Here is a 14,923-nt window from a genome sequence, read left to right as displayed (position 1 = left end):
AATTATGTTTTGGGGAGTTATGGTATAAAGATGAACTGGGTAAATCCTTGGGTTAGAGTTGTATTTCTAGGGAGGCAAGAGTGCAAAACTCCACTTCAGTAGGATCATGTAGAAGAAAGTACTCTGGAAAAGCACTTAGGTGAAGAAAAACTTAATCCTTATAATTGTCTGCTCGTCCAAAGCCTTAGCCAGAAATCTGTCTGAAATCCTGTTTTTCAGTCTGTGATCTGGTAGTTCAGAGACTGCTTTTATGATACGGACTTTGATTATTTTTTTTAAATGCCATTTCCCAATAACAGTAAAACTGCAGTTTTCAGGGTCTGTGAACCTGCATGGGTCCAGGATTAATTTACCAACATCCATGCTTTTCTACTTTTCTGAGAAGAGCAACCCTAATAACAATACACTTACAGCAGATTCTGCATCCACAGGGGAAAATAGGAATGCTTTAGCAATGACAAGAATGGAAACACCTTGATTAATGGAGGACCATTTACACTTGTATAAAGATATCTTAGGGACACGGTTTAGTAGTGGACTTGGCAGCGTTAGGTTGGACTTGATGGTCCTAAACATCTTTTACAACCAAAACTATTGTACGATTCCAAGATAGATTGAAATGCAGAGAAGCTAGATGGCAACAGTCACTAACACTGTCAGTGACAATGACACCGTTATTGCCCAAAGGAAGTGGCACGGGAAGTGTTGAACTGAAGTAAGACTGGATAAATTGATCACTGGGAACTGGAGTTTTAGCCTGTGCCCTAAATCTCCAACCTGGTGTGTGAGTCATGGCCCTTTGCTCCGAGAAATGGGAGACCTGAAATCTTATGATCACACTTGATGACAGGGAAAAGAAGACAAGGGGGTAGCAAGAGGTATTTAGGAAAGGGAAAGTGCTGATTGCCATTTCTGTTACAACAATATAGAAGTAGCATGGGCCTCTCCAAGTTGCTAGGCAGTTGTTTTTGGATTACAGTGGCATTTATTTTAGCACAATGTAAATTTTGGTGGTATTTTATTGTACAGCAGGATGACTGGTCTGTGCAAATTCTGCTGGATTTGCCATAGCAATCTGCCAGGTACATCATCAGCCAAGTGTTAGAAACATGAGCACATTAAAGGTACTGAGAATTCTGATTGATCTAGTGCTCTGTGCAGATGAGCCTGCAAAGTGCATTTTCTTTTACCTGACTTGAGTTTACTCAGTGGAATAACAGTCTGTGAGCTAAAAATAGCCCATCAGAGGGAACAACAGCCAGCTGTTTCAACGGCATTGTCTGTATTCCCCACTTGCTGTATGTTGAGCTGCTGTTTCTGTCTGTGGCAGGTCTGTGCAAGGAATTGATGTTGGATATTCAATGGACAATTAGCAGGTGGATTGGAGATCAAAGGTTGTCTGCTCTGCCTAATGCATGCAGAGTTTCTCAACTCTCAGAACCAAATTAATCCAAACCAAAACAATAATACAGGAAAAAAAAAAAAAAAGTTATTTGGCTGGATAAAAACCATGATCTAGGGAGCAATCAGGCAAAAAATACGTATTAGGGTAAATCATGGAGTTGGCGCATTGTAATTGCAGAGCTCAGGTATATGATGCAAGCTGTGGATAAAACTTTATGAAATTACAATCTTTGATATCTCTAGCTTTTTTTTCATCTGCATTTGTGGAAAACATGACCTTAACTCTTTCATGATGCTTTTCTCTTTTTAAAAAAGATCACTATCATCCTTAATATTCTCCTAGAGTTATTTTGCTGGAATATGACATATTTATTTGTCAAAGACTGGTGTCCAGTATTATGAAATGTCTAACCTAATGTCACACTTTTTTTTAACACAACACGACTTTAGAACTGAATAATTTTTATATATGAGTTCTACACTAGTAGTCTCCTATTGACAGTTAGGATTTATTTTTTAAAAATTGTTAACTCTGGACTAAAGCAGTTTGAGAACAGTTTGGACCTGGTAATATATGAGTCATAAGGGGGGGTTGTTTCCTTGTTCTGTGAGTATTTTTGATGGATTTAAGCAGTAAATATACAACCTGATGAGACAAACAAAGGTTTATCTATGAAAACAACCCCCTAAGTCTATGTAGCTACATCTATGACCACAAGGAAGTTAGTACTGGTGGATTTGTGAATTTAAATGCTGCAAAATGATAACTTGGTCTGTTTCCCTTATGTTTATGGTGCTGTAACTCAGAAGTTACTCAGCTGAAATCAGGGGAGATCCTTAAATTTCATGGTGGAGAGACATTTTCAGCTGTAGCAACATTAGCAAACATAGACATTCCTAAACATAGCAGGAATATTCTTATACTAAATTCCAGTTTTAATAATGTAATCCTAAAGAAGGAAAATGAAATAGAATCATAGGATGGTTTTGGTTGGAAGGCACCTTGAAGACCATGTAGTTCCAGCCCCCTGCATGGGCAGGGACACCTCCCACTAAGTAAGGTTGCTTAAAGCCATTGTTCAAAACCATTAGTGCAACAAAATAATCCTGAATGATCAGTACTGAGGACCAGTACTATTAAGGCAGGACTGGTGCAGGTCTAGTGGCTGCCTCTATTATAACTAATCCTCTGTCACTTAGCAGATACTGATGGAAGGATGTGTGTGTGGGGAATTACAGACCCTTGGCTCAAGGACAGGACATAAATTGGTTAAAAGAGGAAAAAATTCACCAAATCCCTGGACCTCAAAGCATAAATACAACCCAGGCTATAAAGACTGAGTGATGCAGACAGTGCCTCCTCTTGAGGTTCCGCAGGGGAATGTATTTGTAATTGTTTATATTACCTGGCTATGCCACTCAAAGTCAGAAGGACCATCTTGAACTAGTAAGTAGGACAATTTGAATATGTAAAGGAATGAACTATATTAACACAAATCGTACCAGGGAAACGATCCTATTTCTGACTTTAGTGATGACCCATTTAACAGATGATGGGTGTTGTAATGGTCTTGTCTTGATCCCGTGAATAGTCCTGTCTTCGGGGGCTTAAAGTCAGCTGATTTACTTAGAGATGAGAAAAAACAGCAGATGGGGAAATCTTTGCAAGATTATGATACATGGGATTCTCCAGGAAGCTTTGACAGCTCCAGGAAAGATTTCCACTAGCTCTAGTTGAGCCAGCCTCAGAATGAGAGACACTGTGAAGTGCAGCAGGGGAGGAGGAATAAAAGGTAGCTTTGAGGAGGAGAAAGAAGAGCACATGAGGGAAATCCTGAGAATCCACTCCTGGGGGCTATAAGACTCAGCTTCATGCTGTTTTATGGAGAAGGGGCAAGCCTAGCCTTTTATTAGAGATCTTCAAATGCATGATAGCTTTTAACAGGAGACAGCAAAGGCTAAAAAGGAAAATAAAGAACTCAGCCCACTAGTCACTGAATTCAAACTCAACTAAACTCTGGTGAACCCTGTCAGGCAACCTGTGCTAAAAAAGGAAACCAGGATACCAGAGGTCTCAGGAACTCTTGACTGGAGGAGGAAGAGCAGGTATTTATGATACTGCAAACGCCTCTACATGAAAACCTTGAGTCTACCAGAAGTCACTTTCTGACAGCATCACTTGGAAGGAAATCGATTTGCTTTAATCTGTGCAGTGTAACCTCCTCCACACTCAAACCACAGAAGCTCTGGGCCTAATTCAGCTTTATGAACAGGAAACAGTGTTTTAGTTTAAGAATGTTATGTTTTTGGCTTAGGAAATGCTTGGTTCAGTCCTTATTATAACCAAGATGAAAGTAATCACATATGCATGGTATATAAACTGAGAAGAGTGTTTGTATTTGAATACTTTACTATTGAACTAGAGTATTGACACTACGAGATGACTGGAAGAATAACAGTATTTTCAGAAGTTTAAAATGCAAATCTTTCAAATGAACAAGATCAAGTTGAGCAGTGAGCCTAGGTTTGAATACTTGCTAGGTTTTCTAATGAACTTTTTTTTCCCTCACTTTAGCACAGTTTTAATTTGGCATCCCTGAAGACTATGTATAGCTGATCTATGACTTTATGGCATAGTGGCCATAAGGACCTTCCAGCTCGAGCCTTCATCTAAAGCAAGCAAAAGGACTTCCCTGGGTTAATTCACACTTCAATCTAACAGTTTAACATTAATATCTTAAGAAGCTTTGGGCTGAGTTAAGCAAAGGCCTCTGTAGCCCATGTTTGGCAATATTCAGTCTCTCACAGAGGTCACCAGTGTACACTTAGAGGAGCATGGGTATGACAATGCACATGCAGAAAGATCTCTTTGGTAACATCCTTTGGTAAGAATTTTTTTTTAAAAAACTTTGCATGACTAAAAGTTTCAGATGGCAAAAAGCCACATCAGCATAAGTAAGTTGTTGGTTTTGTGTGGTAAAAAGTTGAATCTTAGTGGAAAGGCAAACTGTGAATTCAGAGAAAGAAAATTCCCTTTGCAAGTCACACTTATTTTCAAATAATAAAGATGGCATCTTAGGGTCTCAGACACATTTTGCCTTCCTCCTACTGAGGCTCTTGTGCTGCACAGAGATTTCTTTTTTTGGAAGAGATGCAGATCAGACTCTTGTGGAAATAAATGAGGGAGGACAACCTGGCAAAGACCAGAGAAAAAATAGCAGCACCAGGTTTTCCTTTCTTGATGACATGGCATTTTGTTTGAGGTCAGTTACAGAGAAGGTTCTGACTAAAATTATGACTAAAATTTCAATCATGCAAGAAACACAGATATAAATCAGACTGGTCTGTTGGAGTCTACCCTAGATATTTAGATTACATCCTTCCAAGCAAATGGATTATTTGCTCATACATGTGATCTAGTTATTCAAAGGTCCCTTTATAGTCAGTTTATAGAAAAAATAGAACATTTTTTAGAAATAATTGTTATGTTATTTTTTCTTTTTATCATTAAATCAGATTTTCTAGAGGTGTAGATCTCCACACTCTGGCTGTCTCTATTTCATGCTATGTCTCCTGAGATAAATCCTGCCCTCAGATGCTTCTGCTGGAGTAAAGTGACCGAAAGAAGTCTCAAATCCTAGGTAGTCACAGAACTGGTAAAAAGCACAATGATTTGCTACAGATGCTTCTTTCCTCTCCCCCCTCCCCCCAAAAACCACAAGTTTTTCCTGACCTGGTGAAAGGGAGATTATCTCTCAGAAGCAGAACTGGAGAGAGACTACTTGTTCTTCCAGGGCAGCAGTCAAGGCAGTTTTGGTCTTTATGAGAGATATGAGGCAAATTAAATGTTGCCTTCATTGTTGGTATTATTCACAAGCAGAAAGATTCAATACAAATACATACATTTCATTAAAAGTGGAAAGGACTACCTGTTTTCTTTGAGAAAAATTTTATGTGATGTTAAGTCTGAAATGCTGGAGATGAAATGTAACTATTTGATTAACTGCAAGAAGCTCATAGAGAGACTAAATAATACTGTGTTCAGACCTAAAGGCAAAATAATTAACACAGTTGTGCAATCAACTGAGTCCTTACAGTTTCTTTCCACACACGTGGTTGGGCTGGAGTCACACATGACCCCAAGTGCTCAGGGCACGAGGTTCCCAACTCCACAGGCAGCAGAAGACTTGTGGGCAAAAGCAAGGAGACAATTGCCTACGTGCCAGGCATAGATCCAAATGTTCTTGTATGCTCCACAGGCCCAAAGGTCCTCCAGCACACTGTGGTTTTACTCCAAAGGAATGTGTCTGAGCTCAGAAAATAAGGCAGTTTTATAATTTAAGGTGCTTTCTTCTGCTCTGAATAAGTCAGGGTGTTAGAAGCTGGAAAGGACCAGCTCCTGAAGAAGGAGACAGAAAGCGAGCTAGTAGACAACCTGTCTGTAGTCTGGAGGCTCTTAGAAACTTTTGAGGAGGTAAGTGCCTTGGAATCATCTGAAGGATCTTGTTCTATGCCTGGATTCTGCAGTGAAATAGGAGGATCCAAAAAGCAGAGGAAGAACTTCAGGTCCTAGGGCATGTCTGATGATCAGCAATGAGGACAACAGGCATGGAAAAGTCTGTACAGATCTCTGGCCACCAGACAGTGCAAAGGTCCTTCCCTTCCTCTCAGCTGAGGGGAAGTGAAGTAGCCCTGGCACAAGGGAGACTGAGCATGGCCAGGAAAATGCTGCAGTGAATCTACTTAGAGATAAATACCCACCAGCCTGAGGTTTAGCCAAGGCTGCTGCCTTCAAGTAGCTTTGCTAGAGAAAACCAAACCCTAGTGAAGAACAATGAACAAGGAGGATGAAGCGTTACTAGTAACTGCTCACTCAGGAAAGTCTTTGAACTAATTTGTTCTCTTTCCAATAATCAACTTAGGAAGCACAGTGACTCTTAAGCCATATGAGTCAGTTTAGGAGCTTTTATCGATTATAGCAGAATAGTCCACTGGTAGAGAAAAAATTAGCAGAGAAAAACAGGCGTTTCTGCCATTCTCAATACTGTTTTCCCCAGCAATAGCTCTTCTTTTTACTTACACACAATTTTCTTTTTCAAATCAGTGTTATTTGCTTCACCAAACACTGAGTCTTTTACTGTAATAGAATCTAAGTATCTCTTTAATGAGCATAAGAGATGACAATGAATCATGTTAATCATTAGTTGGAACCACCATGCAACAAGAACTCGGTGCCATTTGAAAAACATTTAATGCATTGGTTTATGTTTGTCATCTCACTAAGGAGCATAAAATTATTTGATGCTACAACTTAGAAAGGAAACTGATGAGATTGTGCCAAAAGTCAGAAAGAAATGCTTTCTTTTGGAACTCATCACAGTAATTGCACAGACTGTTGAAAACATGTTTTAGTTTCTATTTTTTTTATACTAACAATCATAACAGAATGTCCTGAAAATAGGTGACAAAGAAAAAACCTGAACTTAGGAGACTAGTTGTTTCACAAAAATTATTTTGAGTCTTTCTAATGGAAGGAAATGGTTCGTGGTACGACAGCCAGTTCACCAGACTGGAAGCTACCTCAGACTGAGAAGTGGACCACTTGCAGGAGCTAGAGAAATTGTAGACAGAGTGGCCTGAGGCTCACAGTTTTCCAGATCTCAGCAGCAATCTCAGGTTCATGAGAGATGTTCTTAGATCAGATTGTAAGCAAAGCTGAATCAAGTACAGGAGGTGGGAAACTGAATGAAAGGAGAACTTTGGCTGCTGTCATTCACTAAAGCAGAAATTAACTCAGCTGCAGAAATAAAAGTTTAAACTAGAAACTAGGGAAGATTTTCTGATCATAGAAGTAATGTGGTACTGGAACATGTTCTCTGGAAGTGGCTTTGCAATCTCCAACAGTTTTCAAGTAAAAATTAATTGATTTTTTTTTTTTTTTTTTTTTTTTTTTTTTTTTTTTTTTTTTTTTTTTTTTTTTTTTTTTTTTTTTTTTTTTTGTCAGAAATAACACAGTAATCCTGAATTTACTTTGGGATAAGAGGTGGACCAAACGACCTCCTGTCATCTCTTCCAGCATTGTATGTATTGTACAGTCCACATATTTCCCATTTTTACAAGGTGTCTCTATCCTTGGAGCTTGTAACAGTGTAGTTACACTGATTTATGCTAGTTGAAGGATTGGGGTAACATATTCATGACTCATGTTCTCAAGCCATCAACTCCTCAGCAGCTTCCCACTGGTTACAACCAAGCTCAGAGTCAGGGTACAGCACCCAGTCTCAGGCAGGCAGGCTGGTGAGTGTGCCTGAAGGCAAGACAGTATTGCAACGCAAGGATTATCCTGCAAAGTCCTCTCTACTGCTTGATTAAGTGTATGGGAAGCAAGAAGCTGACATTTGAAAATGTGAAACTGCAAATCTTATTGATCTCTTGAAGCTATTAAATGATTGAAGTGCAGTACACCTGACAAATTGCCAGTAACATGAAGCAGCTCTGTTGGCTTAGTTGCTTATTTATCAGTCTAGGATTTGATCCACTGGATTCTGAATTAAATTTTTATATATTCCTGAACTATTTACACTGTATGACAAATCAATACCTTTTTATTGTTCACCTGATTTAGGATGGATAAAAGGAATATTTTAGTATTCTCCAGGGTCAATGGAGAGGGGCCCTGAATGATGAAAGATACAATAGATTTGGAATGGAAGAACAATTTCAGGGTAGAAAAGAAAGAGAGTAATTTAGACTAAATATCTTTTTTATCAATTGTATGAATAATACATTTTTTCACAAACTCATGACAAAACATAATGTTCTTTGAGAAGATGACACATAATTCTTTATCTCTCTTTAAGAAAGAGTTATTAATTTTGAAAAACCTTTCTGAATTTCTTTGCATTTTGTATGACCCATAAAACCTCCATGGAGTTGCTTGAATTTCAATACAGTCTCACACTTTTATTAAAATATACTCTAACTCTGTTTTATCAATTAACAAGAAGATAGGGTCCTTATTTCTAACAATTCAAATCTCTGTTAGCTCAGATTTCCTTTAAGTATACTTTTGATTAATAATTACTGGGTAAGAGTATTGATAATTTGTCTCTGATAGGGAACATCTCTCAGATTTCTTATTTTTCTGCAGTTCATGCTTTTGCCAGTGGTTTTTTTTTTTTTGTGGGTGTTTTTTTTTGAGTATTTATTAAAAATGACTCCTTGAATTAATAACATAAAATATCTTCTAGTTTCATAATCATCACTGCAGTGCAGAAAGCATTAGAGTTACAGTAGTTACAGTAGTTCTGCATTGATGACATCAATAGATTTACTGCATTCATTTCCTTATGCAAATATTCCAAAATCATACATTACCTCAGAACCTTATGTAGCATATTGCCTACAATTCAGGGTTTCTGACCCAGTGAACTCTAAGCCATGCATTGTAGACTTGAAAATTGACAGTGCAAGTTCCTTCATTTCTTGTTTCTCTGTTGCCCTAATATTAGAGCTCATTTAATGCTGGATTTTGTAGACACATACACTTCTGCACAGTGAGAGGTGGGATTGCTAGTGGTTTGTACGTGGCAGACTATATTGCCATTTGTACTGAGGATGATGCAGAGTGCTGCTGCTCCTAGAGTACAGCAGGGACTGAATAGAGACCCATAAAATTCTGTGTGTGAATTGAGCAGATATTTGTCATGTGTTGTCTCCCTACATACACACATGATCTGTCTCAGCACACCTTGCTGAACAACCTTGTTTGCCCCTAAAATTTGTCCATTTATCCTCTTTTCCCAAGGGCAGCATGATGCTCTCTGCTCTGACTGCCTCTTCTTCAGCCCACAAAGGGAGCAGTGGAAGCTCTGCTTTGCTGGCAGATGTCTAGGTTGCCTCCTAGGGATGTAGATGGTTGCCATACAGAGTGCTATGTTGTAAGATTCTGAGGTAGGAACCCTGAATGACATTCAGGTCACTCAGAGAAGAAGAGAGTTAGAAGGGATCCTGAAAGATCTTAGTCTTCCTTTGTTGATGCCCAAAACAGAATCAATTTTGCTTATGTCTTAGCTAACTCATGTCTGGCAAGCTTGTTTTTAAATACCTTTGGTGATAGCAACTTACTAGACTTCCCAGTAGTTTATTCTGTTGCTTCATTCCCCTTACCATTAAAAGATTTTTCCTGAGGCCTGTGTGACAACTTAAGCCTGTTACTTACCTGGATAAATCCCTTTTTTCACACCTCTAACTCTTCTTGTTGGTATTCTCTGGTCTCTGTCTCAGAGATTTATATCTCTTTTTAAATCCTAATTCTCAATACCGAGCACCACAGTACAAATATGTCCCTACCAGTGTTGAGTAGAGATTAATATTTACATTTCATATCTTGCAGACAATGTTCCTATTTATTAATCTTAATAGGAAATTTCCCTTTTTCACAAAAAATACGGTACCATAGTCAGGAGTCATGCATTACTTCTGACCTTCTGTAACCTCAGTTCCATTTCACTTGCACTGCTACCTGGCCTGTTGCTCATGTTCCCATATTTGTGGTAATACTTATGTGAATAATTTTATTATAAGTCAGATTTCTTCAAGGGTTACTTTGGGAGCCAGTATCTGGCAATGTTTAAGTGGAACTGATCTGAAAAAAAATCCCATTGTGCTTCTGGAATTTGGAAGACATGATAATCAAATTATCTATCAAAAAACTGTCTGTTGTCTACTTATCTGGCCAAAAGATAGTCAATTACACATCAAAATAGTGTAAAAATTAATATGCAATAATCGTTGGGACTCAGCAATCAAGTTTAGAACAATTCTTTTTGGTCAGGTACAATCTAAACCACTTTCATAAGACATTACATAGGTCTATGGATAATTTTGCAGAATAATATGTCTTAATTAAATATGGAGAGTATCTGGAATCAATGCAGATGGAGAATGCATTCACATTAATCTTATTGAAAGAGTTTAAGTTTTATTTTAGGAAAAGAGCAGCACAGAGAGTTCCAGCCACATCTTGAAATCCTTCTGTTACTGTTGTCATCAAAGTTCCATTTGAGAAAGGGCTGTACAATTCAAGACCTGCATTTCAAGTAAATCATTTTATTAATAAATAAACATAGGTGAATTAATACATGAAAAAGAATGTTGGCAGGGGTAATAAAAGAAACAAATAGAAAAAATAGTAAATGGATTAGCACACTTAATTGTTCTTAGGCTGCCTAATGAACAGTTAGCCTAGTATTTAATCCCCCTTGATCCATTAATTTTTGCAGCTCTTACTCTCTAAAGATAAACATGGATGATTTAAAATGTGCTATTGTTTTGAAACTACTCATGTTAGTATTGCATTGTAATCATTAGCATGGAAACCATATTATACATGGAAATGGACAAAAATGGGCCACGCTAGAACACCTATCACTTGGGGCTTTGAAAAAAAGTGCTGCACAAAACTTGCAGCACTCTAATATAGGACTGAGATGACTCCTGTTGATTACATATAGATGACTCTCTACATGAAAGGTCTTGGGAGCAAACCCTTGATCATCCAGTAAGTAACGTTACTGTGCTAGGCTCTGCTGAACATCATCAGACAGTGTATCTTAGGTCCCTAACTTAGTATAGTCTAGCTTCAAGAGACAACATAACAGATGAATATTTGGGAGGAGGGAAAAACATCAAGCTGCATCCTACTGGTTTCCTGAACGTGTATCTCTGTCTCCCAGGCTGTTAAAAAGTTCTCTCTCACATGGAGACCAGCCTTCACAGAATCACAGAATTGTTATGGTTGGAAAAGACTTCTAAGATCACAGAGTCCAACCACCAACACCCTCTACTCCTCCCTCACCTCCCCCCTAAAAAAAAAAGCCCACTAGGGCATGTCCTGAAGTGCCTCACCTACGTGGTTTTAAAATACTTCCGGGGTTGGTGACTACACCACCTCCCTGGACAGCCCATTCCAGCACCTGACTGCTCTTTCAATAAAGAAATTCTTCCTAATATCTAGTCTGAACCTCCTCTGGCACAACTTCAAGCCATTTGCTCTAGTCTTATCATTATTTACTTGAGAGAAGAGGCCAACATCCATGTCTCTACAACCTCCTTTCACGTAGTTGCAGAGAGCAATTACGTCTCTCCTCAGCTTCTTCTTTTCCAAACTGAGCAATCCCAGTTCCCTCTACTCATAGGATTTGTTCTCTAAAAACTTAATCACCTTGGTTTCCATTCTCTGATCTCTCTCCAGCAACTCAAGGTCCATCTCACAGTGAGGGGCCCAGAACTGCACAGAGTACTTGAGATGCAGCCTCACCAGTGCCAAGTACAGCAGCATGATCACCTCCCTTCTGCTGGCCACCCTATTCCTGATACAAGCCTGGATGCTGTTGGCCTTCTTGGCCACCTGGGCACACTCAAATTCAGATGGGTGTGGATCAACTTTTCCACTCATTAAATGCATCCAAGTAGTGATTATTTAGCAGTCTGGGTGTGACCAGGCAAGACAGAGGGTGGAGGAAAAATGCTGCTCTCATGCGTAGTGGGGGCTTGTCCTCTGCTAGAGTCAGGCTAGTTAAATCTTCAGAGCAACTGCTTACCTGTTCAGTGGGAATTCAAGGCTTGGAAATTAATGGTCAAGAACTAATGAGGTGGACTGAATGTGTTTTAATTTACTGAGATGCATTAAAACATCATGTTAATTGGTTTGAAGGCTAGGGAAGACATTTTTTGTGGCAATGTACTCAAAGAACTGTTTGCATATAGTTGAATTAATGGTTTTTATTATTTTCTTCCTTTCTGAGGCTTTGATTTTTTTGGTAGCATTTGCTACTCTCATATGCATGAACCTAACAACTGCAAAGGATTCTCTAAGGAGCCTTTGGGGCAAGTACCTGTGGCAGCTCCATTAGAACATGTCCTGAACAGTTTGGGACACCTTCTAGTATGTCCCGGAAAAAGTCTGACTCTTAATAAAAGAAGAGAAGCTAAACAAGAGAGACAGAAGGTGTGTCTAGGGGGCATGAAGTTCTGGATTCTTGCCTAATGTCACATTAATCAGGCTTAATGTAGATGACCTCTTTGTGGATTTGCCAACAGCAAAGTCAAACTTCTCATCTGATACTTCCCGATGTATTGCTCTGCTGCTATGATCCTGAAAGCTGGAGCAGATTGTGCCTTTTCATGGGTCTATAGCTGGCATACCCAAGCGAATACTGATCCTGTATTTGTATCCATCACTCAGGTCTGTGATATTCGCTGGTACATTTATTGCTTGGAATTGGCCTGGAGGCTTCCCTTCTACAAGTGCTCCCAGGGAGCTTTGCTCTGACAACCAGGCTGCTAGCTGAAGTTAGTAATCATGATGGTCACTTCATAGGAAACATGCTAACCATGTTTCATGCTAAACAGGATACATGTTAGACAATGCAGCAGTTAAGCTTCCCTCTCTTCAGTCATCATAGAATCATAGAATGGTTTGGATTGAAAAGGACATTCCAGATCATGTATATCCAACCCTCCTGCATGGGCAGGGACACCTCTCACCAGATGACCAGGTTGCTCAGAGGCCCATCCAACCTGACCTTGAACACTTCCAAGGGTGGGGTAAATTGTAAGGTGACAGGAAAACTACACAAATATGGTTCTGTGAGGCTCCTTGGGGCTCTTTGGGCAACATGATGGCTGGAGTGAGGCTTGGAGCATAGAACAATGAAATGGCACAAAGGATTTCCTTGAGGAATGTTGTGTTAAAGACAAGTGAAGTCAACTCATTTGTCAGCTGTACTCGTCTTTTGAATACAGATCCAAAGAGGCAACTGGAGAAGTTCCAAAAGAAAACAGCAAGAATAACAAGATTCTAAAATGATTAAAAAAAAGCACATGGCTAAAAGAAAAGCAGTTATTTCATTGAGTCAGGAGCAGACAACTGAGGGGAACATTACATAAATGAATGTTAAAAAAAGGCAAAATCTCATCCATTTGCTTTACAAAAGGCTGGAATGGAAAGAAAAGTACTAAACTGTTCCTAATTTCCATAGTAGAAGAGACAAGAGTGACCAGCTTGGTTGCAAAAAGTGGGATTTAGTTAAGTTTTTTGGAACTTTCTGTCCATAAAAACAATAAAGCACAATCATGTGCTGTTACAGGACACTAACAAATCTCTGTTATTACAGATTTTCAGGGAATCATTCAGCATGCATTAGCTAATAAGGACTTAGAAGTAGTTTATGCTGTCTTTGGAGGAGGAGATGGGTCAGATGATTTCCTTACTGCTGTCATTATCTTGGGAACTATAAATGCCGCATTCAGGAAAGCAGACCATTGTGTACAATCTTTGAAAATGAAGAAGCTTAAATAAAAAAGGCCTTTTTATATCCCTTTCTACCCCAATGGAGCCTGCACTCTTTCAGGATCAGTTCTAATTGGGACCTCATGCCCTCTCCAGGGTATCAGAGGGACTAAGAATACCTTCTATTTTCTGCAGCCGCTCCCTGGACATTGATTTGACGTATCTAGGTTTGAATGGAGCTATGTATCTAATTCCTTCCTTAAAACTGGTGAATGCAGAAGAGACAGGCTGGTTGAAAAGAGTGTGTGGAAGCTTGGATCCACCTTCTAACCTACTGGCCAAAATACCTGGATCAATGACATTTTAAGGAGCAGGAACGTCTCCCACAGTTAAGCAGACTACAGGGCATTGCTGGGTCACACTACTCCCTGCTGCTACAACTGAGTACTTCAATTTACATATCACCCTTTGGTCAAGACACCTGGGCTTCAAGTCATCTTCCAGCTCCCAGGAGATGGTGTTACTTCCAGACTAGAGTCTTCCTTTTTTCTTCATACTGAATAATGCCACTAGGAATGCATTTATCTGAGCTTGATACTAAAGGTATTAGCATTAATCTCACAGCATTATTCTGGATATCTGCTTCTGGGAAAAATCTTGCTCAGATCACTGATATAATTGAGAAATTCATAGTCCTTAGAAATCTTGAAATGCCAGTGAAATAAAAAAAACACAAAAAACATTTCCCTGTTCATCAGAGGGCTTTAATGTTATTGAAGTGCCTGATATTTCCAATACTCTGTCAAACAGTCTCTGAAACTTAAAATAAAGACACCTTTCCCATATTTTCTTTCTCTGCCTTTCGCAAATGATGGTTCTTTTAACCTCCTTCTCCCCTCTTTGCTTGCTTAGAGGATCAAAGCTTTTTTATTTTTTTTTCTTTGTCCTCCCAAACAGTTTCTGGAGTGTTAAAAAGCACCACCAGTATCCTGAGTTTACATTACAAACAAGTTAAAATTCCCCGTCTGTCAGAGCTTTTCTCCTAGGATACCAAGGAAAGCAAAGTTCAGCTAAATTGCACAATGAATCGGAGATCACTTCAGAGTGAGGAAGAAAAGGTTGTTTTAAACGAGGCTATTCTTTTCTTGGGGATTTAAAATCCACTTCAAAAAGCGAAATTATTATTCTCTGAAAGTTATCTCTCTTTATTTGTATTCCTGGAGC

Source organism: Chaetura pelagica, unplaced genomic scaffold, assembly GCF_000747805.2.
Source record: "Chaetura pelagica isolate M959 unplaced genomic scaffold, ChaPel_1.0 scaffold66, whole genome shotgun sequence".
Classification (NCBI taxonomy): Eukaryota; Metazoa; Chordata; class Aves; order Apodiformes; family Apodidae; genus Chaetura; species Chaetura pelagica.
This window is presented reverse-complemented; position numbering follows the sequence as displayed.